This window comes from Microchirus variegatus (genome assembly GCF_963457635.1).
Source record: "Microchirus variegatus genome assembly, chromosome: 17".
NCBI lineage: Eukaryota > Metazoa > Chordata > Actinopteri > Pleuronectiformes > Soleidae > Microchirus > Microchirus variegatus.
The window spans coordinates 1,526,935-1,542,350 of NC_139818.1; the positions used below are offsets into that span (position 1 = coordinate 1,526,935).

General features: G+C 41.4%; 1 protein-coding gene across 8 annotated transcripts in view; it reads left to right on the forward strand.

The window, feature by feature from the left end:
* Positions 1-14,771: 14,771 nt before the first annotated feature.
* The window catches only part of mef2cb (myocyte enhancer factor 2cb), a 79,139-nt gene continuing 78,494 nt past the window's right edge, over positions 14,772-15,416 (forward strand). For all 8 annotated transcript variants that reach the window (XM_083903934.1, XM_083903933.1, XM_083903932.1 and 5 more), the window contains exon 1: positions 14,772-15,018. The gene's annotated coding sequence lies outside the window, so the exon portion shown is untranslated. The remainder of the gene's footprint in view (positions 15,019-15,416) is intronic.

The following is a 15,416-nucleotide window of genomic DNA, read 5'->3' on the forward strand; positions in this document are numbered from 1 at the left end:
CTCTTGATGGAGAGGGGGGGGTTGGGAAGGGGAGGGCAAGTGTTTTCTCTGTTCTTTCTCAGCGCCTCTGGGTGTACTACTGACTCTCACTATCCTGGCGATCTCCTGCCGCCTCACACTCTGCGAGTTTCGCACACAAACGGAAACACAAACACAAGCAGGAACACACGGCAGCGCCGCGCATCATCTGAACCCTCCTCACTCTCTGCTCCCTCTCATCTTCCTATGTGGGGCTCTTTGTAGCCGAGGTGCCTGAGCTGGGTGAGGAGAACGGGGAGAACAAAGCAAAAGTATATGATGGAGACTGAGGTGGTGGTGAAGAAGAGGTGAGGGAGGGGATGAATGAGAGCGAGAGGGAGCTAATGTTCACGTCGCACTGAGACTGTCGCCTGTTGTTGCTCGCAGAGCATTGGCAAACGTTTGTGCACCACAGCTTGATTTGGGGGTGGTCCCCAGCTGCGCGTGGAGACAGCAGCGTGGAGACGTGGCAGAGGCTCTAATTAGAAGGACCTAAGAGTGCTGAACTGAGGGAGAACCCCGGCGTGCCAGCAAACGCTGCTCAGCCCCCCTGCAAACAGAGCAGGAGGAGAACCCCAGCAGTAATTACAACGTTTCACAAACCAAGCAAGACACCTTCAGGAAGTTTTCAATCAGAAAAATCCTCTCGCACTCACTGGGGAACTGGAGAGGAGCCGCATTTCATTAGCCATCACCGTAGGGTCCTTTTAAAGGAGTGGGGGGAGGTCATCCTGTCGTCTGCGAGTCACAGAAACTCTCTGTGTTCAATACTGATAATAATGAAGGAACGATATCCTGCAAAAATGTGCTATTATGTTAATGCTCGGCACAAACACGCGACACACGCCGCAGATTTGTGTTTAACGAGCATGTGTTGTTTACCGTCTGAATCTTAGAGGCGCGAATTTCTCACTCACTCAGGAGCAAAAACTCCACCTGTAACTCTCTCTCTCTCTCTCTCTCTCTCTCTCTCTTCATCATTTTCATCATTTTCATAGCAATTATTGATTTGAAACTTCTGTCCCAAACAGCTGGCACACGTAGACTGCAGGTGGCGCTCCAGCACCTGCCAGGTTGTCCTCTGACCAGGTGAGAGCCCCTTTTTGAAATCCTTTTTTTTTTAACACATTAAGAATGCTAAATATCTGCATTAGTGTACAGTTAATGAAATGAATAAGTGCACAGGACTGTTCTCACCCTGGTCACTCACTGTTTGAACTCTAACCCTCAGGGAGACGTTACAGACGTCTAAAAACAAGGACTAGCAGGTTTAGGAATAGCTTCTTTCCCAACGCAATATCAATTTTAAATGAAGCTAAACTTTTTTAATAATGTTATTTGCATCGTTACTCAGCACTTTACGCTTGTTTATTTTTTACTATTATTTATCACATGCTTTTATTATTTATCACACAGGCTGCATGGAGGATGTTTGCAATGTTGCAATGGATGGTGAGAGGATGTATTGAAACGTGTGTATGCATGGGTATGTGTGTGTGTGTGTGAGGGTGAAAATTTGCAATGAATGTGTTGTAAATGGATTTTTTTAAAGTGTATATGTGTTGACGCACTTTACTGGAGTAGCTCTATGAATCTCATTGTACTGAAATGCAATGACAATAAAGGCATTCTGTTCTATTCTATAACTTTTATCAAATAACAGTTTGAAATCTCTGCTTTATAACACATACACCTGTATCTGACTGCTGAGAAGGTTATAGTTCCTTTTCTTTGACTGCTGAGAAAAAAATGGCTGCCCCGTCTGCAAAATTCAACCTCATAACTTATGTAATTTGATGGGATTTTGGCTGCCTGGAAATACAAGACTGGAATTATGTGTTGGTAATGAATTTATTTAAGAAGCATCTTTCTTTTACTACATTGTAAATATGGATTTTGGCACGTTAACGTAATTCGAGCTACTTTAAGAACATTGTCAGACATTCATACACATTTTATAATATTGTCCTCAACAAGGAATCCTCACTATTTTAAATGTGCAGGATCCTTTTCTTACCGTTTCGTTTATTTCTTCTTGGAATGAAACCTTTTGCTGGGACAGAGGAAGAAAGAAGGGATCGTGTACTAATATGATCCAAGAGTAAATAGAGGTGTAGATTCTACAATATATGCAATGCACACGGAATTGTGAAAACACAGTGTGGGGGGGTGGATGATACATTTTATACATTTTGTGTGTGTGTGCGTGTGCGTGTGTGTGAGTGTGTACCTGCTCTGTGTGTTCTGCTGTGTGTGTGTGTGACAAAACAACCACAACAAAGGTGTGAAGGCACTTTCTCTTGTCTTCAGAAGCATGGCAAACCTGTACTCATACACACACACAAACACACACACACTCTCACTCTCTGTTTCACTCTCTCACACACACACACACACACACACAGTTGTATACACACTAAGGCACGTGTCATGGAAAACAGATGTGCGAGGAGCAACGCTGCATCAATTATCTCACCAACTTCACTGGGTAATTTAGAGAGGGATAATTATTTCGTACCTATTTTGATTCGCTGTCTATCTGCTTTCCTTTTTTTTTTTTGGCTTGGGTAGTGGCAGGTGTCATGGAGGGCATGTAAAATCATCTGTGCAGGTACAAAAAAAATAGTCTAATCTGTGCTTTTCCTCGTCGGGATTAGCCAAAGATGCTCTTGTACGGCTGTCACAAAATATTAGGTGGAAGAAGAGGACGAGGGAAGATATGGGACATGTAGAACTTTACTGCTAAAGCAAATCTGTTTTAATATTAAAAACACGTGAAAAAAGTGAAAAGTTGAAAAGTTACGCTCTTATATAAAATGAAATAACGTGCTGCGCCGACAAATGCAAACATCTTTTTTCCCTTTGTGCCGTTGTATTTAGTGACATCTGAAACATGAATTTCTATGAGCTTTATCTGCTCTTCGTGCTTTTACTTCACCACAGAGATGCTAATTACAATCACACTAAACAGGCTTGAACCGTATCAAAAATTAATTAATATCAAATTTATTTGGGTTATCCATGGCTGAAACACGCGCATGCTAATGCCACATGTTTTGAAACATTCCTGCAATTCAATTACTTGGGAATATCATTAAAGGCAACAAATGTACAGTTTAATTTGTGTGGACTATTTAAGTCGCTGCACAGCTACACAATCCCCGTCCTCTCTAAGTGGATTAATTAATTTGAATCAATAAAGTCTCTTAGTCTGGGTTGAACCAAACCCCCCCAAAGAAAACTCCACACAAACAAAGCCTTATCAGCTGCAGAGAAGGTCCAAACCCTCGCTCTTCAGATTAACAAGCAAGTTTTGCTGAGACGATTACTGGCAGATGACTTCCAGCATTTGATTTGTTGTTGTTGTGCTCGTTTGTGCGGCTTGATTTGACTTTTATATTTAGTGTCTCGTTCTTGCCGAGGAAATGCACTCTTGTGTTATTTATTATCGTTTAATGCGAGTTCATGTAAACCAAATGTGAGTTAACATCTAAAAAAGATGCATACATTCGGCGGGTGCAAAAAGCTACTTAAAAATTCATAAGATAATTTGTTGAAATCTAAAGACGGAAAGGGAAGTCGGCAACACATGTAAAAACTGCAAATGAATCTTAAGACCATATGGATTAACAACACACCAACACACACACCGCTCCACACGTTTTGTGTCGAACAGCAGGCGCCCGAGTTTCCTCGATGAGTCACGACGACTTTACCCCGAGATGCAAGAACAATATTCTGCCTCCACGTGTCGGTGTAAAACATTGATTTCCTTTACTGTTTAGGTGTCATTTTACATTATTCTGAAAGCGTCAAAGTGCCACAGTGACGCCACAGCACAAGACGCCGCTTCACTGGATTACTTCACGTTTCTGTGTGTTCCCCCTTAAACTCCTAAAGGAGATCATTCATGGTGCCTCTCCGTTCCCATACTTTCAATTAAGGATTAAGCACAGCTGTCTTTCAATATAAAGATTATATTGTGTGATTTGTGTCAACTTTCTCTTCTGGTTCCAAAAGAGAAACCCCCCCCCCCCTCTCCTCCTCTCCTCTCCACCTCCCTCCTCAGTTAGTTTGGTTTTGAGACGCAGACGAGAGAGCGAGTCTGAAACAGTGTTGACAGATGAGTTGTTTTCATAGTCAGTGGAGGGTGTTTTGAACAGTGTGAGAACAAATCGTTCATCAGCGAACTGAAGAGCTGCGTCGTCTGAACGGACAGGTAACAGCGTTATATATGATGTATACAAGTACACACACACACACACAGACGCTCAGTAATATCACCACCATGTCTTCTTCTTCTTTTTTTTTTTCCTTTTTCTTCTCCTACCTCTGATTTCCTCTCGCGCTCCTTCCTTCACCCGTGAGGAATCTGTTGCAGAGGTGTTGCATTTCTGTTTGTGCGAGTGTCTGTCAGAAGTCCAGTTGGGAGAATGTGGAGAGCTACACTTGTCCTCGCGCAGAGAAGCTGTTCCACGTAGGAAAAGCTTATGGCACCAGGCATTAATTATCAGATAAGCAGAGCTTGTGTTTTCGCACAGGATTTGAGGACAGGAGTAGTGTGAGAAAAAAAAAAATAACATGACGAGGGTGAGAACATTGACTTAATGATTTATGAAAAGGCAGCAAAGTTTTTTTGTTTTTTTTTATTAATTCACGTTGTGCATTTGTGTTTTTCAAAGCTGAGGATGATCATGTGATGTGATACTGCAGAGGATGAGCTGTGAGCATGAAACAGCTAAGTTAGCCGGAGAATGGGTTTAAACAACTCGACAAACAGATGGCTACAGAAGAAGAGCTGTTTTCCGAGGGTGCGACGACACGTTTGCCTTATTAAATTGTCACATATGTGTCGTAAAAAAAGCTGCAGCCAATCCCAAATCCTGCAGCTGAATCACGTTCACTTGGCAGAGACGTTCAGAGTGAAAGGAATGAATGATGTGAAGATATCAGAGGACGTCCTCCACTTTGACAAAGAGACACTTTTAAAACAAATCCACTAATAATGATGATGATGATGATTTTATGCAAGGATGAACCTCTCAGATATGGAGTGGCTCTCTTATGTTAAATACCGAGGATTTGAATCCACTAAACTGACTCTTACAAACTCATTAAACTCACAAAACACTTTTAAATGGAAATTACAAACGTGTTTTTTTTTTATCTCAATAATAATTACCAGCATGGTGCATGTAAGGAAAAAAACACAGCCTTACATTCATCTCCAATCACAGTTACATATGTACAGTTACACAGATATGAGTGTTCATTTCTTTTTTTTAAAATGTTTTATACACAGTATTTCTCCATTCATACTTTCAGAGCAGATTAAAGGGTCTCTGCAGGTTTCAACAAGTCAAATTTAAGACTTTTTAAGACTTTTTTTAAAGACCATAATGAATAAAATTTAAGACCCATTTCAAATCCATACTGGCAATAAAGTACAAAAGACATGAAGGAAAATTGGAGCCATAAATCGTTCGGCTTAGCTGTGGGCTTTCATTAAGTTTTTTCCGCTGCTATGCTATGCTATGCTAAGCTATAACACACCGCGGCGTGCGCACAGCACACTAGCTAGTTCCGTGTTGTAGTTCTGTTATCGCATCCTCAAAAATTGAAACATTTCAAAGTGAGACTGAAGTTTATGCATGTTTTAAATAAAAGTTACGTTAATAGAGTTTTAAGACCTTTCAAAACTGTATTTAAGACCTTTTATGAGATTTTAGGAGAGTTTAAGACATTTTAAGGCCTTAAATTCGAATTATTTAATTTAAGACCCCGCTGATACCCTGTGATTGAGTTTATTCTAAAAAAACACGAACTAAAAACGTCACATTTTTTCACTAACTAATCAAACTGTCTGTGTCTTTGACCGATCTTCGGAAATGACTGAGCCCGTGATTCCCTGACCTTTACATTGCCATTGCCATGGCGATCACATTGTTTACATTTTCACCGTCCCTAACAGCGCTGCTCTCCTCACAGACGTGTTTTTGTGCAAACTGAATAATCATTTAGAAGAAAGAAACTGCTTTAATCGCGCGGTCATGTAGCAGAATGTGATTGATTTACTCTCAGAGTTTGTCGCTCACCGTTCGCTGTACTTTCAGGAGCCTTCTCTCCATTAGGAGAGTGCTGCGTATTTGACCAATTCAACCTGAGAGACTGAAATGAGTGACAATTCAGGGTTATAACAGCACTCCACATCCATCTGTGCAGAAACACCCAACGCCTTAGTTCGACCGGGAGCAAGCCTTTAAAATGCTTTCACCCCTGAGTGAGTTCAGGACCTGTGGAAAAAGGGAACTCAGTCATCGGGAGTGATATCAACTGAGTCAAAAAAGAAGAATTTAAACACAGGTTTAAAAGGGTTTTTGAACAGTGTGAATGCATTTAATGGGCATTTGCTCCCAGGAGTTAACGGGCAAACGTCTTCTCCCTCTGCAACATTAACAAACACATGTACAGTATTTTCCTTGCTGTTTGTCATGGACCAGCGCTCAACATTTTTAATTACATTAATCAAATCGACTGCAGACTTGAATCACAGAAAGATAAAAGTCATCACAGCTGTAACACTGGCACTTTGCTCCACAGTGTTTTTGTCTTCTTCTTCTTCTTCTTCCTACAAATCATTCAGTTTCAGGCACATTTGTGACACGTGTTCATGGCACAGCGGTGTCAAAAATCATCTTTCAAGGCTGGGTCATAAACTCATTTTAGTGTGAAATATGCAAATACAACATAACATCACATGCGATTTTTCTTGTTCCTCTAGAAATCTCATATTTATACTTTTATTGTGAAGAAAGAAATATGCGGTTGTTAACTGACAAAGAAAATAAAGAAGAAGAAGAAAAATCCATCCGGATGTGATCATAATCTGCCCGTCGTGCCAGGGCATATGGAAGATCCGGAGCCACGGCTCTCCATCGTGGTGGATCCATCTGTCAGTCTCCGCTCGGTGCGTCGCTGCTTTCTCTGGCACATTTGACAGCTCCACGCCTCGGCGAGATTAGCAAATTATACAAATGTAAGGTTGGCAAGGTGTAATTGAGGATGGCAAAAGGGCTGATTGGGAGACATTTAAATGATTATTCTCCAGTGTTCAACACGGAGGGCGTGAGGCAGAGGCCACGGAGAGAGAAACACGCGTGATTACTGTTCCTGAAGGGTGGATGACAAGTCTCACCCTCTTTCTCTCTCTCTCTCTGTCTGTGAACCAGTGTCAGCAAACATATGCATGCATACGCTCTCCGTGTAGGTCTCTGTACGTACGTATGTATAAACTGTTTAAATGTGTCTTTGTCCACGTTCGTTCGTTAGGACGTGTAAACCTGGCATGGACGCACGCACTCACGCACACATGCATGGATGGACGCGTTTAACCCCACATGAGCGGACGCAGCCGGTTTGACATCAGTATACAGTGACAGCGACTAATGGACGAACAGAGACACCTTTTAATGAACACACTCGTTTAAGAAATGTCACACTCGGCTCTGAAATACAAATCACACACATAAATATAAATCAGATGACGATGCGACGAGGAAGCAAACGCGGCCGTACACACAGGAAGTCTCTCCTTATATAGAGTCTAAAGTCTTTTTTTCACCATTACTATGTTTACACCATTGGTTCTCAAAGTGCGGCCCGGGGGCCAATGGCGGCCCGTAGAAACATTTCTGGCGGCCCTGCAATGAATTACAGTTGATAGTTTTAATCCAGGAGCGACTAAGTAAATATATGGTAACATATTACTTTGTTATATATAAATATTATGTGTTACTTGGTATTAACCTGTAATTAGAAGGTAAGAACAATGGCCAAAATACTGGGTTATTACCCAGTAAATTATAAAGCTTTATTATATTAACGCTTATATTACTTAACGCTAAACTGTAGAACTGTAATCTGGTCATTAAAATTATTACAAATGGGATTTCTTTTTTTTCTTTTTCTTTTTTTTTTTCCTTTGGCGGCCCTCAGTCCAATGTTGGGTTCCTAAATTGGCCTCAGGTATCAACACTTTAAGAACCCCTGGTTTACACGTACAGTTTAGAGTTTAGAGTAGAGTCTATGAGAATGTGCAATATAGTGTCTTATATCCTTTTTTCACACACAAAAAAACACAACCCTACACGAGCACAATCTGATTTTCGTACACACCTGAGCAAAACATATAGATAGAATAGAATTTGTGAAATTTGGAAATATGTCACAGGTCAAAGTTCACTTTTTAGGAACAAAAACAAAAGTAAAGCACTTTATTTTTTGAGACTTCTGCACAATTATTGCTACTTTATATCACGACTAAAAATAACGATATAAAGCGAATCATAAGGAGGCTTTTTTAAAGCCTGGATATGTGACCTATAAACACACACACACCCCCAGGATTTCCATATAAGGAGTTGCATATTATTCCACCAGCAATTTACAGTGGGTGCACCTGATCTCTGCCGCGTGATCACTCAGGGTTATGTTATATTATAATTTATATTATTATACTTACACATATTTATTAGTCTATTGACTTCTCTATATAAACATACTTTTATTGTTGAGATCATTAAGATTTCTTTGTGCATTTATATTCTCCTGACCCCTCCTGAAATTGTCTTTGTGTGTTATTTGTGGTGCGACATGTATTCCAGTCTGTTGCATGCGTGGCACTCACTCGCATACAGTGAAACAACTGACATAATCACTTTTTCCCCCCTCAGAGTTGTGTTCTGTCACGTTAAATGCAGCTGACAGAAGAGCCAGAGCCAGACAACACCCTAAACCTGTGGCCTGAGACTCTGTTTTCCCTGGGCACCGCAGTACTGAGCTCCCTCAGGCTTCTGTCTGCACTCATCTGCACTCGCCTGCGTTCTCGTGTCATACGTTACAGACGTGAGCAAGTGTTTTTTGCGCTCGTTCGTCACAACCTCAGCGGCTTCTTTAGCCTCGTATCGTTGCGCTGCGCTCAAAACAAACACAAATGCAATCGTTTTCCGCTTCGTTTTACAACCGAAAAGAAAACTTCTCTTTCATTTGTCAAATACGTTGACAAGCAAGTCAAATATTGAAATGACTGTTTTTATTTCACATTGTGTTGTTGTTTGAATGAGCTGCAGACTTTAAACACAAATAAAAGCGCTCGTCACTGTTGACAGACAAGAGGTTTATTATTGTGCCAGCATATGTAAAGATAGGCTTAATTGTCTCCGTATCAGTTTTTAAAAAGAAATATATTTTACTGAGATAAATATTCAAAACCGGCGGCTGATTATTCTGATTAGTTTAATTCAGAGTTAAAGTCAGTGCTGACGACAACATATCTGGTTTATTATTCTCTGATTCATCAAGTGATGTATATATGAACTCCCCGCGGTGCGTTCATGCTATTTATAGCTTTACTTTGAAAAAAAAAAACATACACTAATAGGCAATTTCTTGCTTGGCGTGCTTTCAAAGGAAGTGGGGAATCATAAATGGAGTTAATACGGCGTTATTGAATATGGCGCAGTGTGTCGTTAAGTTGGGTTGAAATGGCTTCACAAGTTCATCACGACCTCAGCTCCAAAAACATCTGTGTGTGTGTTTGTCCACAACAGTGAGGAGTCGGCGTTAAAGCATTAATATTTAAACTGAGCGATTGTGTCCAATATTAACATGAACCAATGCTCGTTTATGTCATTGTGAGTTAAGCTCTTTTCTCCCTGTGAAGATTTGGTGAATCAGCATCTTTGATGTTTCAATTGTCAGTTTAACTGGAGCCTGAGGTCAAAGACATAATCCTCACAGTCCTCCTCTGATTCCTGACGGCGGCGCACGTTTAATTATTTTCACTTTATATTTCCACAAATATGCGGCACATGGTCGATACTTGCGAGGAAGGAGCACTTCATCCCAATTTGTGGCCCAGCCCCCTGGAGACGGACGGAAAAGAAACATGAAAGAGATTTATGTGGAAGTTAAGGTGAGCACAGAGCAGTGAGTGCAGGGGTAAGTGCTTCACTTTGTTACCATGGTCACCTGGAAACGCTGTCTGTGTTTTCCCCAGCGCTGGAGAGAGCGAGCAGACGGGAGGATGAAGTGATAAAAAAAGATGTGAGATTTACTCCATTATTTCATGTTTGTTTTATAATCATTTAATAAAAAAGTATGTACAGTATGTGTGTGTGCGCGTGTGTGTGTGTGTGTGTGTGTGATATTTCTGAACACTTGATACCAGTCACAGAACTTACATTTTACTTCCTGTACAACTGTCCTGTAGGAAAAATGTCAGCCTGAGCTTACAGAAGAAACAGTGTGGTGTAAAGACTTAGCCGTGGCACCAGTCATAATCCACCCTTCAAAAGAGCCAGATGGAGAGGGTAAGGTTTCAGTCTAAATATTGTTTTTGGATTGAGGTGTGTGCTCGCTCTCTCACTCTCTCACTCTCTCGCTCCCTCCATCTCTCAGTGTCCTTGTCTCTCTCAATCTTTTCTCTTTTTCTCTTTTTACAAACCCCTCGTCCTGCTGTGTTTTATCAAATCCTCGCACAAAACCAACAGACCTCATCAGGACAGAGCGCGGTGTCCGGTCAAACCTTGTTAATCTACCCAGGTCCTGGTTGGGTTAAGGCCCAGGTCCTGGTCTTCATCACAGCGCTGATTTAGAATTCATCAAATCCTTTTAACCGAAAGTGAGTCGTGATGAAAACGGCGGTTAACGGCGACGTGAAGCCGCGGTCCTAAATCAGCAGCCTTACCCTGAGACGCTCGATAAACACGCAGCCCCGGGGGTTTGTGTCTGGACTGCCGGGGGTGGAGGGTGGGGGGGGGGCAGCTGTGGGGGCAGTAAGGTATGTGCTTAGTGGTGATTGTGCGCGGCGGCCTCCCCTCATTCTCCGAGGCCGAACACACACAGAGCGACCTTGTGTTGAGCAGAGGGAGCTGAAGTCGGCTCACGCACCGCAAAATATTCACCAAAGAGCTCGTTCTGACCCGAGTCTTCTTATCATTTAGAGACAAATAAAGTCTCACAAATATCAAGAACATATCAATACTCTGAAATAGAACATGATACTGTATCAATTCTTCAAAGCTCAGTGTCCATGTGGAAACATTTTTGACAGTGAGTTTTTTATCCAAAAACTATTTGGCAGCGAGTTTTCTGCCATTTGAACTGTATATTCTTAATGTGCGTATACGTCGCTATTTTTAATACGTGTTTCTTCATATTGCCGCATTGTCGATACGTGCCGTATCCGCACATTCTCGCCAATACACAGCCCCAGTATTCTTACAAGTGGTTCCTGTAGCTGCCCCGCGCCCCCCAGACGACTGTAGAGTTGTTATAAAAGCACTCGTAAATCCACCCAGAGTCCCATAAACCTGTCAGTGGGTTCATTACAGTAATTACTTTAATTTTCTGTTGATGATTTAATGATAAAGCAACAGAAAATAAAACAAAGTGAGGGAAGAAGTTTTTTTTTGGGGGGGGGGGGTTGTTGGGGGGACTGGAGACGCCGCGGCACGTTTCCTGTCGAGCGCCTGTCACCTCTGAGCTGAGAGAAGCCTTTGTATTTCACCAGTGGCGTAGCCCACGGTGCAGTGAGCCGCGGCACAGCGCGGGCACACAGATGCACCCACAGCGACACAGATGCTAACACACATGCTAATGAACAGTGCAGCACTCATGTGCACTAATGAGAGCTCTTACAGTGCACGTGCGTGAACTCACCGTGGAGACTGCACTATAAAAAATTTGGATGGAACTTTTCCGCTTTGGAAAAGGGGAAAATTAGAAGGTGACATTTCTTATGTACAGACTATTAAACACACACATAAACACATAGAGTCAAAAAGTCCTTGACTTTGAGGTCGACAGTTTACCACAGGCTGCTGTTTGTCGTTGTTGACCGTAACCGTGCATTTTTATTTGATTAAAATAAGCGATGAAAATATCAATAAAAAACTAAAATCAAAAGGTTGGTAGATAACATCAGACAATGTTTCTTCTAATGTCAAATATTTATTCCGGACCCTAAGTGCTGCTAGCATGAAAGCTATCACGAGAAGGTGGTTAAAACCAGGAAAACCTACAGTAGAGGAATGGTTTGACATAGTCTAAGGTATTTTTAAGATTTTAAGAAGGATTACCTTTGCTTTGAGGCTACAACAGGGAAGTTTTTGAAACAATGGGAGAGATGGATAATCTTTATTACACCAATACGCCATCATTTGTCTAAAAGTGGATTTCTGTGTCTTTGTTGTTATTCTTTACATTTTTGTTGTTGTTGTTGTTGTTTGTTAGGTTCTTGTTCTTATGTTACTATATTTACAAAAACATGTTTATTTGTGTATATTATTGGATGGGTGAAGGCCTAATGGGTCCTTGCACAATTGTACACTGCTTATTGTGTCTGTGATACTTTACCGTGAACTTCAATTGTACATTGTCAGTTGACTAACTTTGAAGTACGTGTATTGTGTAGTATAAGATTGGTATTACTACTGTTTGTATGGACCCAAAAATAATAATAAAAAAAGGTTGGTAGCATAAAATTGTGCAAGTATAGCAGTAAAGTGCAAGTCAGAATAATCCTCCGTCCCTTCACTTCCAAGGTAGAAGCACTCAGAACAATTAGCATCCCCATTTAGCACAATTTGGATTTGTTTTAAAAGAAATAACTCTGCGTTCTTTTGGCGTCAACACAGATTATATCACTGCGTTAATGTAACTCTGATCAAAGCTCCCTCGTCTCTCCCTCGTCATAATTGAATGAACGTCCACCATCTTCCATTAACTCGTCCATACCGACATTATTTTCTCCCCTCGGCTGCTTTTCCTGTCAATGAGGTCATCGCAGCAGCAACAACAGACAGACGCTGATGCTGCAGGTGCTCGTGGTGACAGAAGTTTTCCAAAAATAAAGCGATTAGTTAAGTTCCAGTGCCCAGAAACATGTAAACAATACAGTGAGATCAATGCAAAATATGTTTCAGCATCAGAAGAGTGTGAACACCTATCATCAGGGGATCAGCACTGCTTTAATCTCCTGTAAAGGTGGATTTCTCTCTCTTTTTTGGATGTATTCTGGGAAGTATCAGTCCATCCTTTACTAATTTTTTCTTTTAAATTGTCAATCTGGGCATTAGCAAACAGGCTGATGGAAGCGGGTAAACAGAAAACACTCATTTAAGTGAATCACTCACTTGTAAAATGTAAAATCCACAAACCTCAGTCACTGAGGATATTATAATCTGGGTTTGTTGATACTTAGGTTCGACTAAATGTTTCATTTAAAGCAGGAGTTCTCAAGGTTTTCATACCTGAGGGAAAATGTAGGAACCCAACATTGGACTGAGGGCCGCCAAAGGAAAAAAACAGAAATAAATCCCATTTGTAATAATTTTAATGACCAGATTGCAGTTCTACAGTTTAGCGTTAAGTAATATAAGCGTTAATGTAATGTAATTTAAGCATTTATATAATAGCGCTTTATAATTTACTGGGTAATTACCCAGTATTTTGGCCATTGTTCTTACCTTCTAATTACAGGTTAATACCAAGTAACACATTTCTGTTACCATATATTTACTGGGTAAATAGCTAGTAATTGGGGGCTGTAGCTACCTGCTTATTACCAGCTTATAACCCAATAATACACTAAAATTCACCATATAGAAAGCAGGTAAATACCCAGTATTTTTGTTTACACTTATTGGTCTGTATCCAGTAATGTCCAATAAACATTTAACAAGCTTAGTAGCTCCTGGATTAAAACGATCAACTGTTATTCATTGCGGGGCCGCCAGAAATGTTTCTGCAGGCCACCATTGGCCCCCGGGCCGCACTTTGAGAACCAATGATTCAAAGAGAGAAATGCTTTATAAAATTCTCCTCCTGGATGGAGCCGCATGATTTTTATCAGTTTCTTAAAGACATTTCCTGAACATTAAGGCTCTTTCAAACAGGATCTCAGTCACAGATTAGTCAAATGAGCTCAAAATTACCAAATTATAGGTGTATCCCACTGCTGCACCTGGTATTTTGACATTTGACGAGATGTTATCAATGCGAGTTAATCTCCTCCAGTGGATCATTTACTGTATGATTCACTTATATTGTGCTGACGCTGGATATGAAACAGAGTTTATTTAACGTGGCTTTGGCATCTATCATCACCTGTGTCAACAAATTAGAGGATTGATAATCTTTAAATGGGATCTAATCCGGGATTGTCGATAATAAAAGTCTACGGGATTCAGTGACAGTGTGCTGTTTTCCTTTTAATTGCCGACGTGAAGGTTAAAGAAACACGCTTAAAGTTCACGTAACGTGTGGATATTTATTATAGCTCCACCTGTGGAAGCTCTGCTTCTGAAGGAACACGGCTAATGAGAGGAATGTTCGTCGTCTGTGGATGTGTGGAGGAGGAGGAGGAGGAGGAGGAGGAGGGGGAGGAGGGGGGAGTCTTTTTTTGCCACAGTGAAGATGGCAGCATTCTTGGGGGGGCAATAATCCAGGGCATATATGCTAGTGCTGACAAATGTCTGGTGTGCGTGTGTGTGTGTGTGTGTGTGTGTGTGTGTGTGTGTGTGTGTGTCACTGATCCCTCACTAGGCTAAATTTACCCAGGAGTGATGGGGACAGGTGGATTCAGCTGGGATGGGGGTGTCTGTGGGTGTGTGTGTGTGTGTGTGGGGGGGGGGGGGGGGGGGGTATTGGAAAGAACCAGACCTGGTTTCAGATCAGAACAGAGATCGGGGGAAAACACACAACCCAAATCGGGGGTTTCTATTCAAAGCCAGCTGGTCTGGCTTTATCACATGCAGGACATTTATTTTAGGCCTTTTGTTGGTATTTTTTGTTTCCTTGTTTCTTTTTTTATTTTGTAAACTGTAAACCGTACTTTTTTTTTTTTTTGGTAAATTTTTTAGAAGTGTTTGACTGAACTGGGCCTCAGCTGGTGCTGCAGGGTGAAGCTTCCTGGGGAAGCAGAAAGAAACGGCACGGGTGAGTTTTCACTTTTTCACTTATCCCCCCCCTCTATAAACCCACTCTGAATGTGTGGAAAAGCTGCCTCTGTCAGGATTTTTAAAAACCTGCTCGGCACAGTGGGTCATGACATGTTTAACAGATTAAGGCATGATTTTGATATCTGAGCTGCTCAGTTTGAACTCCGCTCAAATACATTTTCAAGTGCAGTCGACTAATTGTTTCATTATAGCCTCGCTGGATTCGGTGAATGATGCCTTTGTCATGTCGCCAAACACAGAAACAAACTCTAACGATAGCACGAGGGCTAAAAGACGCACTTAATTGGTGTTTAGTTTGAGTTTTTCCAGCTCCTGACAAAGTAAAAAGACACGGGAGAGGCTGTGACTCTGCTGAAGGAGGACTCGCGTCCCAGC